This window comes from Canis lupus, chromosome 28 (assembly GCF_011100685.1).
Source record: "Canis lupus familiaris isolate Mischka breed German Shepherd chromosome 28, alternate assembly UU_Cfam_GSD_1.0, whole genome shotgun sequence".
NCBI classification, from domain to species: Eukaryota; Metazoa; Chordata; class Mammalia; order Carnivora; family Canidae; genus Canis; species Canis lupus.
This window is the reverse complement of record NC_049249.1, coordinates 39,801,302-39,813,385: the sequence shown is the minus strand read 5'-3', so window position 1 is coordinate 39,813,385 and position 12,084 is coordinate 39,801,302. Positions and strand designations below refer to the sequence as shown.

Here is a 12,084-nt window from a genome sequence, read left to right as displayed (position 1 = left end):
ACAGGGGCTCCAGGCACAGGGTGTCCATCCATCAAGGGGACGTCCCGGAGCCCGTGTCCCCCACATTGTTCCCTGTTACTCCCCGTGTCCCAGGAGCCCCAGGAAGGGGAGCGCAGCCCGGCTGTGACCAGGACGGGCCGCACGCCGGTTCTGCGTGTTTGTGGCCGTGGCCAGGGGCCTGGGGCCACGAGGAGGGTGACGGTCCTCTTGTCCGGAGAGGCTCGTCCCTAGCGAGGCTCTGGGGGCACCTGCCCATATTGCATGGGACTGTGGGGAGATAACGACCCGGGGAAGTGGGAGACCTCGCCGTGCGACACACGGTGCGGTTTGTCCTCGTGCCCCCAGAAGAAAGCCGCCCGTGAATATTCATTTGAGACTTTGAGGCTTTGGGGGTCAAATTTATTTCTTTGAGGTGTGTGGTCACACTGAGATGCGCCTTAAAGCAAATAGGAAAAAAAAATACAGGCTTATTCGGGCTTCACGATAACCTGGAACTGATCTGTGACCGATTTCCATGTTTAGCAGGAAAAAAAATCCAGTCAGAAAAAAAATAAAATTTCTGGCCAAAAAAAAAGTTCTGGCCAAACCGTGGCCATTTGCATAATTTTGTCAGATTACTAATTAGCTGGACATGTATTTTGTGAAAGTCCATCCATCGCTGACGGAGCCGAGACACTAGGAGGGCGGAGCCGTGTCTCATCCCGTCGCCGGCACCTCCAGGGTGATCTGCTCCCACCGGGCAGGAAGCAGGCACCGAATAGGAAACAGAAGACTGGGGTGCTCGGGGGCTCCGTGGGAGAAGCGTCTGCCCCCGGCTCAGCTCATGATCCCAGGGTCCTGGGATCGAGTCCCACGTCGGGCTCCCTGCTCAGCGGGGCGTCTGCTTCTCCCTCTCCTTCTGCTTCTCCTCCTTCTCTCTCTCTCGATCTCAAATAAATAAATAAAAACTTAAAAAAAAAAACATAGAAAATGTGTTCTGTTTTCCCAGTCACATGTCAAGGTGAATTTTACCTGCGGTCCATATTTGGGAGCTGTTTGTGCGGCGTCTCCAGCTCTCATAAGCTGTACCTCCAGGAAGCTGAAATGGGGGGGGGGCGGGAAGCCAAGCAAGAAATCTCTCCCTCCTCCGTCCTCCTCCTGCTGCTCCCCCTGCCTCCCTCCTCACCCTCCGACTCCCCTCCTTCTCTGCCTCCCCCCACCCCCTCCTTCTCTCCTTTTCTCTCTCCTTCTCCCCCCTCTCTCCCTCCTTCTCTCCATCCCTCTCCCTCTCTCCCTCCCTCTCTCCTTCCCTATGCCCCTTTCTCCCTCTCTCAATCCCAGTCCCAAGGAAGGACACGATGACCCTTCCCTACACCATAGACATGGGCCAGTGGCATGACAGGGGCTGGAACAGGCCTTCCCTGGGAGTCAGGGGGCCTCGCTGCCATCTGAGGTCTCCATGCAGGCGCCCTGGGCTGCCCTGGACTCAGGTGAGGTCCCCCAGGGCTCAGGATGGGGACAGAGTCACCTATCACGGGCCTGGGAGCTGCAGAAAAAGCCTTTCCTAGAGCCGGGTCACCTGGCGCAGACCCGAGGACATCCTGGGTCACCAGGACCAGCAGCGGGCCTGGCTCCCACGGCCTCTGCACAGATGTTGGCTTTCCTCCTCCTCCCGCCCTCTGACCCCTCCCTGCGACTATAATTAGTGCTCTATTGCAGGTAAGGGATCAGGAGAAGCTCAGCTGTCCCCACTCAAGTGCTCTGGCAGGTGAAGAAGGGAGACAACACATCTGTTCTTGTTGCCATGGTGACTGTAGGAAAGAGGGGTGGGCAACAGGAGCTGCGGCTTCTTGTGCCTTAGGGTTCCCTAACCCAGAGCCTTTGGCTCCCTGAGGATGGCGGTGAGGGAGGACAGGTGCAAGCCCGCCCTGAGTCCACCCAGCGTGTGCAGGATGAGCAGGGCTGCCCTGGGAGCAGCCACGGGGGAGGCTGAGGTCACCTCCTGGGGACCCCAGGGTCACTTCCATACCAGCATCTTTCTGCAGGCGCAGGACCCCAGGGACTCCCAGGTCCTCAGGAAGGGAACTGCGAGGCTCCTGAAAACCAGCTCTGTCCTGCTGCTTAAGGCAAGAGCGTCCAGTGGTGTGGGAGCCACACGGATCGGCCTGGGACACACGGGCCCCCCGGCTGCTGGCCTGGCTCCCCAGCTCTCAGGACAGCATGCTGCAGTGGGGTCAGCAAGCTTCTGCAAGCCCTGCAGCCCCAGCTCCCGAAGTGGAGAAACCCCGCGGAGTCGGTCCTTCTCAATGCCAGGTGCCCTTTCTCAGGGGAGGAGACACGGTCCCTGTGCTCGGGCAATCGGTGTGCGAGTCTCGGGGCCATGACGGGTCGCCCCTGCCCGCCTTCCTCCCCCGGCTGGGAACCTGCAGGTGGGGCAGGGGCGCTCCTGAGAACCCATCGGAGCCTCTCGTCTCGACGGACCCCCCCTCCCTCCTGTGCAGAACCGTCCGGAAAGGAGAAGCGGAGTGAGGTGAGGAGACTGGACTGCGTCCTCCCGCCAGGTGCAGGCCACAGGCCGCCCCCTTGCCCTGCGCCCCGCTGTCCTCCTCCCATCCCGGCAGCTGACAGCCCGGCCTTGCTCACCACCTAGGAGCACCCATGACCAGCCCTGGCTGCACTCGGGCCTCCGCCTCCCTGATCTGGGAGTCCTGGTTGGTCCTGGAAGGCACCCTGCAGACGGCCCCCTGACATAGCCTCTCGTGGTCTAGCTCGCCCCAGGCCAGTAGTCTCCAGGTCACGTGCCCGTCGCAGTGAGGGGCAGGGGGCCTCCAGCGGCCTGTCTGGGAGACCCCACCTGCAGGGACCGTGCTGTGGCCCATGGGTGACGCTTTCTGGGGGATCTTGGTCCCTCTGCTGCCCTAATACTCAGGCTCGCACCTTCCCTCCCTGACCCCCCCCCCCACCCCACTCCCATCTCTGCCTCTGCCCCTCCTGACTCCGGGGTGTCATATGGACACGAGGCAGAGGCATCCTTCAGGGTGCGACTGTCCCGGCGCATCTGCACCGAATCACCACCGGCTAGCTGGCTGCTGGGCAGCAGGGAGCAGTCGTTCCATCTTCCTTGACCAGAGGGAGGCTTCCAGGGCATTGAGAGGGGCGGTGGCTTATGGGATGCTGGCGTGCTCAACGCTGGGCATCGAACAGTCCAGCCCCTCAAATCCCCTTTTCATTCTTCCATTAAAAAAATGGGTCCTGATCGTTGGCTGCTCTTCCCCACCTGCTGTCATTTCTCAAAACCGCAAGCTGGTCTCTCTTCCAGCCTCGACCTGGAGGAAACCCACGAGGGTCCGGAGACGCTCCTGGCGCGCAGGCATCAGCAGGCCTCAGCAGGGGTCGTCAGCTGTCTCCCGTCCGTCCTGCGTGCCTCGGAGCCTGCGAGGGGAACAGAGAGAAATGTGGGCACTTGGGGGAGCCCTGGGGCATCGGCCCAGCCTATGCCCCCTTTACACTCCACACGGGGTGGGACGGCATCCACGGCCTGAAAAAGACCCGGCAAGCCGGGGCTCAGCCCCCTCAGGGACGACAGCCAGTGACCCCACCAAGCAAAGCAGCGGAAAGAGTGGGGGCCAAGAGGAAGGGGGAATCCGACGGGTGGAGGAGGGCGACGGGGAGGACCCGTGATGGCCTCGGTCCAAGCGCAGCTTTCGGCGCTCTTCTGAACAAGCCTCTTTGAAATGGGGCTGGCAGGGGCCCCGCAGAAGCCGCAGAAGCCGTGCTGGGAATGGGGGGATGTGAAGAGTGGGAAGAGGGGCAGGGCGAGGAGGGACGGCAGTGCAGGCTCCTGGCACCCCCCCAGCAGGTGCACGCTCCCCGGCTGCTGCTAGGGTTCACTGCCGTGACGCCGCCCTCCAACAGACGCCCTCCCTGCTGAGGTTCCCTCTGGCCCTGTCCCCCTCCTCACCCCTGTGTCCCGAGGGACCTGCCCAGTACGTCGATCGAACCCGGATCTCATCACCACTCCTTCTCGGGAGCCAGACCCGGCTGCTGCTACGCAGACTTTTACAGACTCCGGGTATTCAGAGGATTTCTTTGATTGCATCGCAAGCGTCTGCGATCCTCGCCTCCCGATGCTCCCGGTGCCAGAAAGGTGGACAGCCGAGCTATTAGCCCCCGACCATGGCAATGGCTCTAGACACTCCCAACCTGTTCTCTCCCACAGATGCACCGGGAGCTCTAAAATTAGGGCTCTGGAGGCTGATGGTGAACCTTTGACACCATTAGCATCAATATTCAAAATGCATTTCCATCCAATCTACAAAGTAACCTAAATTGCCCTGGGAAGGCAGGGCCCGCATCTGTGGAAGATGGCCTTGCTGAGCTCGCGTCCCCAGGGCACTAACCTCCCCCCACCCGCCCCCGGCAGGGTCGCTATTTGCAGAAGCTCTGGCGTGTGTCCACCAGCGCCCTCCGGGCAGCCCCGGGCAAGCACACGGCGAGCTCGGATCCGCCCCTCTGGGGCTGCGGCCGGGTTCGCGAGGACCACACCCGCCCCCGGTCCTCTCACCTCCGTTACTAATAGACTCATGGAAGATGTGGCTGGGGCGTCCAGCGGCAGCCTCTCTGGAAGGTCGACCTCGTCTCCTGGCCACCACCCTGGTCCCAAGAAGGGCTGGTGAGGAACCCAGAGCTGAGACCTTATTACGGAGCCCAGCTGGGCAGAGTCCAACTCAGCCGTGCCCCGAGGTGACCGCCCCAGGCCTCTGCTTTCTCGTTTAGGGGGGACTCGGGCACTCTCCGCCATCGGCCCTCCATCCCTTGATGTATCCATCACCCTTATTTTGAAATGTTGGGTAGACTCAGGTTCGTAACTGATGGCTGTGGCCTCAGAAGCTCTTCCTTCCTTCACCTTCCAGAAGGCACACACAGCGGGAAAGACCCACACTTTCTATTGGCTTATGAATGTGGGCTTTCAGATCGAATGGTAGGTGAAGGCAAAGCCGTGTGCACAAGCTCCTCGGATGCACGAAAATGGAAGTGGAATAAAACTCAAATAATTGATGTCTTTTTAAGAGATATTGTATTGACTTAGACAGAAAAATAGCGAGAGGAAGCATGAGTGTGGGGTGGGGTGGGGAGAAGGGAGCAGGCTGTGGGCGCTCCATCCCAGGCCCCCGGGATCGTGACCTGAGCTGAAGGCAGACGCTTCACTGACTGAGCCACCCGGGCGCCCTTGAAATATTATCTTAAGTTATAAAGACGTTGGCTGGAGGTACCAGGTCCCATGTTGGGTTCGCTGGCTTCTCCTATTCGCTTGCTCCACGGTTCTTGCCACGGTATTGGTCCATGAGGCACTTCACCTCGTGATCCCCAAACAGCTGCCATACCTCCTGCCATCACATCTTCAGTAATACCCACAGCTGGTAAAGAAGGGGAATGGGAACGGGCCGCCTAGTGGAAGTCCTCGAGTACGCGGGGTGGGGGGGGGGGCAATCTGAACGGCAGCCACTACCTCACACCTTGTAGAAAAACTAACTCAAAGTGCATCATAGGTCTACGTGGAGAATGGAAAACCATAAGAGTTTTAGGAGAAAACTGTAAGAGGAATTCTTGGGATCCCTGGGTGGCACAGCGGTTTGGCACCTGCCTTTGGCCCAGGGCGCGATCCTGGAGACCCGGGATCAAATCCCACGTCGGGCTCCTGGTGCATGGAGCCTGCTTCTCCCTCTGCCTGTGTCTCTGCCTCTCTCTCTCTCTCTCTCTGTGACTATCATAAATAAATAAAAATTAGAAAAAAAAAAAAGAGGAATTCTTCTTGACCCCGTGCTAGGCGAGGCTGTATCCGGCGTGACCCCGAAGGTACAATCCAGAGAAGAACTGATAACCGGAATGTCATTGAAAACGTTTGCAAAATCATGAGAATAGAAGCAGAAGCCACCGACTGGGAGAAAATACGCTCAAGTCACATCTGTGACGAGGCTGTGTCTACAATATATCAAGAATTTTCTGGACACAATAATAAGAAATCAAGGAACCCAATCAGAAGTTTGACAAAGGACTTGAGCAGACACTTCTTGACCCAAGACCCACAGATGTCGCTTCTGTAGAGACCGAGTGTTGTTGAGTCGGCACATGGAGAGTGTGTCTCAGGCTTCGCATCACGGGCACCACCCAAGTGGCCGCTGGGGCCAACGAGCCGAGGCATCTGCTAGGGTGGACACAACAACCAACAGGGAGGACGGCATGTGCCGACGGGGATGCAGAACACCAGAAGCACCGTGGGCTGCCGGGAGGAACGCAACTGTCCGGGGCTTTCCCACCGCGGGACGGCCGGGGCGTCCACCCGGACAAATGGACGCTGGTGCTCACACGCGCACCTGTCCCCAGGTGCTCACAGCAGTTTCATCTGTAGTTGCCCCCGATGCGAAACAACCCGGACAGTCTCCGAGAGGCCAACGGGTCGGTAAGCTGTGACAGATCGGCAGGGGCGATGGCCCGCGGCGACGGAAGGTGGGTGGGCAATGAGGCCCACGACGGTGCCGCGGGGCTCCAGGGCTCCTGCGAGCGCAGGGACGCTCCACGGCTCCACGTCTGTGATGCTCTGGGAGGGACCCTGTCAAGGGGCAGAGGGGTGGCCCCAGGGCAGCCTGTGGGGGGACCACGCTGCCCACGGCAGCTTCCAGGGTCATTGAGGGTGACTCGTCTCCGTGTGCATGACAGGTTTTCATAGGGCCGCACGCCAAGCACGGAAGAAAAGGCACAGACTGTGTAAACGCGGGTGACCCCAGTTAAGAGTTGTGTTCAAGTCCACGGGGTTCAACCCGAGGCGGGTCTGGCAGCCCGTGTCCCCCGCATCTTCCCGTGGCTGCCTCACGAGCCCTGGGCCCTGGGCAAGGCAAGGACAATAGCGATCACTCTTACCGTGGTTTTCAGTCGCTTTGCCACCTTGGTGGTGTCACATCCTAGCCCTGGTGGTGGCCCCAGTGCCGAGGGCGATTCCTCCATCCGGGGCCTGGCTCCTGGGCTCGGGGGGGGGGTGTGGGTGGGGATCAGACGTCCTGATCAAAGAGACATGCTTGCAAAATTGTCCCTCGTGGAGGAGCCTCATGCTTTGTCGTTCACACCGGGCACCCTGGAGAGGGCGCAGGGGCTCAGGCCATCTCAGGGGTACCCTGGGTACAAATGTGGAGCATCCCTGGGAGCCGGCAGGTGCGTCGACCCCGTCACAAAGCTGGGGGTCCTGTGGGCCTTGGGGGGCTGGGCAGTGGCCGGGGTGTGGCTCCTGCCATCCAGCTCCCCGGGGGCCCCTGGACATAAGGCCGAGGAGGGGTCCCAGCAAGCGGTGGGCATGTCCAGAGCAGGTGGCGGGAGGCTGCACGGAAAGGCCTGGTGGCCCCGACCGGCCGGCGTGGATGGAGGCAGAGGGTCAGAGCGTCTCCTCCTCGCTCCCACCACTGCTGTCCTCGTGGGGCCGCAGCCTGAGGACCTCAGGGGACAGGAGGGAGCCCACTGCTGGCCCGGGCTCAGGCTGCGGAGCCGCGGCTCTCAGGGTGGCCGGGTTTCAGGAAGGCCCCCATGTCCCCGGGACGGGGCTGTCCTTGCAATGTCACCTGGCCGCATCCTCTGGGGCCTTCGTGCTGGGGCCTCGGACCCAACCACCTCCCAGGGCCTCACCAGCCTGTCCTGCCCACATCAACACGACCCATTCATGAAACCGCCGTGCCCTACTGTGTGGCCCCCTTGGGGGCCACGGGGTCACAGGATATGGGTCTTGGGGGAGCAAGAAAATCCCGTCTCTTCACACGTGGCACAGACCCCCAAGCACGTGGGCAGACGCGCCCGGAGTCTGCGGTCACATCTCCAGGGCTGCATCAGGGGAAGGCCCAACACTCCCCTAGGCTGATAGTGAACAAGGGAAGGCCCAACACTCCCCTAGGCTGATAGTGAACAAGGGATGGAGATAGTGAACAAAGGCCTATGGGGTCTTTGGCTGAGAGGTGACTGTGAATTCGGGAGACTCTCAGGCATGCAAGGACCCGGTGACCCGGTCAGGGTTACATGACAGCGAAGCAGGGACACGTGCCCTGAACAGTGACAGGCAAAGCGAACGGCCACGCGGGAGAAGGCAGCAGGGAATCCGAGCCGTAGAGCCCATCTAGGGCAGGACGAGGATTGAGGTGCAGCGTCCAGGGAGCCCCAGAGTGCCGCAGCCACAGACACACGAGGAGCTGCACTGACCCGGGAGAAACAGGAGGGGACACGCGGCGTTGGAAGGCGTGACCCCGGGCACGGACGGTGGGCCAGGGAGCGAACCGTGACTCGGGGGAGGCGCTTTGGTTTCCTGATGGGGGGAAGATACGTCCACTGATCTTGTAATGCAACGGCCAGGAGGACGGGGTCGTCAGATCCCAGGTGCCTGAACAGCGTCACCGTAGCAGGTGCTCGGTGTTGGCCTCCTGGGACACCCAGTGCTCCCATGGTAGCCCAGCGTCCCCAGAGGCCAGCCCGGCACGGGGGCTCCTTCCCGGAGCACTGTCCCACACCCTGTGGGCACCTCGGGATCGGGAATGTGGGCCCCCTTGTGCGGGGTGTCCCATCCGAAAGCCCTGCAGGCGTAGACAGGAGCCCTGGCCGGACAGGGAGCTGCTGGCCTCGGGGACCGCATCGGGATATCTGTCCCATGCTGTACCAGGGGTGCCGGCCCTTGCTCCTCACCGGCTCCAGAAGGGGGACAGTCATGCCTGGCCTCTCCCACGTGTCCTGGGTCCCCATAGGGGCCACTCTCCAGAGCTTGCTGCATGAAGCCACCCAGAGGTGGTGCCCATTCACCTTCAAGCGTTCTTGCCCTTCAGGGTGTGGGGACCGAGGGGATGCAGCACCCGGCTGGGCGTAGGGGGTCAGACACAGGCCTGTGCCCTGGGGACGCTGCCTGGAGCGTGTCAGAGGCCTGCCCTATCCCCACAGTCACTCTGCTCCCAGTTGTTGAACAAACACCCACTCCCAGGACGTGGGAGATACACTTTGCTCAGTGTCGCTGTCAATGAAAACCCAACACCCGCCTCCGAGCCCTGGCTCCGCGCCTCTCGGGGACACCTGGTGAAGGAGACAGTGGGAATGTACTATCTCTCGGATGATAGTAGGCACCTCCTGTTGTTTGAGAAATGACAAAACAACAATTTGGGGCCTTTGTGCGGAGCAGCAAGCGTGGGGTGGAGGATCCGTCTGCGACCGCTGCGTGGACGTTCAGCTGTTAACGGGGAGACAAGAGCTCTGCTGTCACAGGAGCACCTTCTCCGTCCCGCTAATGCCCTGGGAGGGACACCTGGGAGGTTAGAGGGACACAGCCCACAGCCCTCCGCGCAGCCCTGCGCCATTGCCGGCAGGGAGGGAGCAGCGGGAAGAACCACCATAGGAAGGGGCTGTGGGGGACCCAGGACCTGCGCTCTCTGCCTGGGGTGCTTATCCCCGAAAGCTGCAAATGCCCGCTTGTTTGTTCATTTTAAACCGTGAGATCACCAAAATTCACAACCTTGGAATAATAATAATAATAATAATAATAATAATAATAATAATAACAATAAATAAATAAATAAAATGGAGCGAGAAGCAATTGTCAACCAGAAAGCAGGACTCTGAGCTGCGACCTTTGCGACCTTCACGACCTCCACGCTGGGCCTGAAGCTGTGCCCGGCTCGGCACCTGGACCATGAGGCCTCGTCCACTCACTCTGCTCCAGCACGCTTCCTGCCGGGAGGTGGGGACAGCCGACCAAGGGCCGCTGGTGGCAACCACCTGCTCCGTGACTTTGTTTTCAAAGCCAGTTCTTACTCCTCATCTCATTTCAGAAACGACCACACACTGGCTTGAGATTCTGCAGAACGTTGAAAATATAAGTGATGGTATGGCCCGCGGTGCCAGGTGAATACTTAATGTGGAGGCTTCTTGGGGTGTTTTTGCTGTTGTTACGTCTCCCACTATTTCTGCCGTAGAGACTGGTCTTCAGTTGGGGTTGGCAAATGGGAGTCTGGCCAAAAACACGGTGTGCCAGGTGACTGCTGTCTGCATGCGGTAAGGCACGAGCCCTTGGCCGCCAGCCACCCTCATGAAGACCAAGACATGCACGGGGCAGGGCAGGGCGTCTGGGGGCCTGTGGGGCTGGCTTCACTTCCACCTGCCGAGGATGACCCAAGCAGTCAGTCAAGGCTGGCGAACGGGGACGCAGGAGACCCTACTGGTTCTGTGATGAGCTGTTATTCCACTCGATGCCTGGGGGAATGACCAGCCGGCTGTGACCTGCTGCCGTGCACATCCACCCACTCAGTGCTGAAGACCAGACCCATTATCCTCTCCTGGTTTCCGTGGCTCAGGAGTCTGAGCACAGCTCAGCCGGGTCCTGCAAGGGGCTGGGGTCTCATCCGCAGCTCGACTGGGGAAGGACATGCTTCTGAGCTCCTCGTGGGTCACAGCGTTCAGCCCAGCGTGGCTACGGGGCCTCAGCACTTTGCTGACTGGTGACCCGCTTTATGGGCAGCTCATGCGTGGTGGCTCGTCTGCCTGCAGCCAACGAAGGAGAGAGTCTTGAGGAGGGGGTGTTACAGCCAGTTGCTCACACACTCCCCTGTTGCCTTCGCTGTACTCTGTGGCTGGGAGGGAGTCCCCTGTCCTGCCCACACCCCAGGGCAGGGATAGCACCAGGGGGCAGGGCCATGGGCCTCACTAAGTGTCTGCCACACCGTCTGCTACAGAAAGGGGACACTGGCTTGAGAGCGAGCCCAGAATCTGGTGTGTGAACCTCCACACACCTCCGAAGGCATCCAGATTCATGGTGGCAGTTTGAGAAGTCACCCTAGCACTCCACCAAGCAGAGGACTCTGTCCCTTTCTGGTTGTCCCAGCGGCTGTCCCTTTCTCACAACTCCTCAGTGTTCTGGAACCTCCTCCACCATGAGCCATCTTGCCTGAAAGGTGGTTTCTCTGCTTGGCAAAGCTGGTAGCCGTGGAACTGGCTCCCCCCCTTACCTCCTCCCTTGGGCTACTGGACACCGTGTGCCTGAATTGTGGGGCCTACACCACCAATGAGGACAGAAGCGTCAGTCTATCATCAGGTGGCGGGGTGCTCACCTGCCCCTTCCCGCCGGGAGAGCGTCGCTGCAGCCCACGCCCACCCTGTAGACAGCATCCCGGGTTCCCCGTCCTCCGTCCTCCACCCGGGGCAGGGCCTATACCTGTTCCCCTAGTCCATGGCAGATGCCGTGGGCTCCCTTGTTTCCTGCTCAGTTTCCTGCTGCTCAGAGTGCTCCTGGCTCAGCTCTACAGTGGACACTGGACTCCTCCCTGGGACCACCTTGGCATGCGATGTGCATGCTGCTGAGCCCACGGGCTGCGGGCCCCTCCGGCCAAGCTGCGGCCCTGGGATTAGCCATCCACAACCTGTGAAAACTGCAGTGTGGGCTCCACGGTCGGAAATAGCGAGGCGTCCGTGGAGGGAGAACTTCTCAAATCCCTGCAGCGAGGGAAGCTCTGCCTTCTGTCCGTCTGGCTCGGAGCCGCAGCTGGAGGGATGCTTCCCACGAACATGCACAGCCTCAAAGCCTAGGCAGTGCCCACTGCCTCGTCACTGTTCATGTTTCTTCATTTTTGCTGAAGATGCGCCTCCGTGTACATGCACATGGCGTCACACACGTGCACCGGCATGTGAGCGAGCAAGGGAGCAATTTCTGGGCACCCATTTGACGGCCTCTAGTATTTAAACTAAGATGGAGAGTGAAGCACCCCTGGCTGGAGCTCACTTTACTAAAGTACATTTATTCCAGTTTGTCTTGCCTGCCATTTGCTCGTAGACTCGCGGCACCAAGTCATTAGCTTCGGGTCTGGGAGGCCTTTCCCGTGGCTGCCGAGGGCGACCAGCAACAACCCTCCGTGGCGCAGCCGCCGAGGTTCACTTGCTCCCTCGTTGAAAACCGGGCCACGATAGAAAACCTCCCTCGAGAACACGGGTGTGCCAAGAGCAGCGAGCAAAACACGCACTGTGCATCTGCCCGTCAGGAGAAGGGTGGTCTGGGCCAGCCCCTGTGAGGGGGGACATATAAGTAGACCTAAATATGGGAAA

General features: G+C 60.2%; 2 long non-coding RNA genes across 2 annotated transcripts; one reads left to right on the top strand and one right to left on the bottom strand.

The window, feature by feature from the left end:
• Positions 1-398: 398 nt before the first annotated feature.
• On the bottom strand, positions 399-1,730 carry LOC111093082. Its single transcript, XR_005380329.1, has 3 exons — positions 1,508-1,730; positions 1,012-1,078; positions 399-927 (listed from the first exon to the last, which is right to left on the bottom strand). It is a non-coding gene; the product is annotated as an uncharacterized LOC111093082 (long non-coding RNA).
• Positions 1,731-1,792: 62 nt separating this feature from the next.
• On the top strand, positions 1,793-3,209 carry LOC111093053. The gene is made up of 3 exons (XR_005380328.1): positions 1,793-1,894; positions 2,025-2,292; positions 2,481-3,209. It is a non-coding gene; the product is annotated as an uncharacterized LOC111093053 (long non-coding RNA).
• The last annotated feature ends 8,875 nt before the right edge of the window (positions 3,210-12,084 follow it).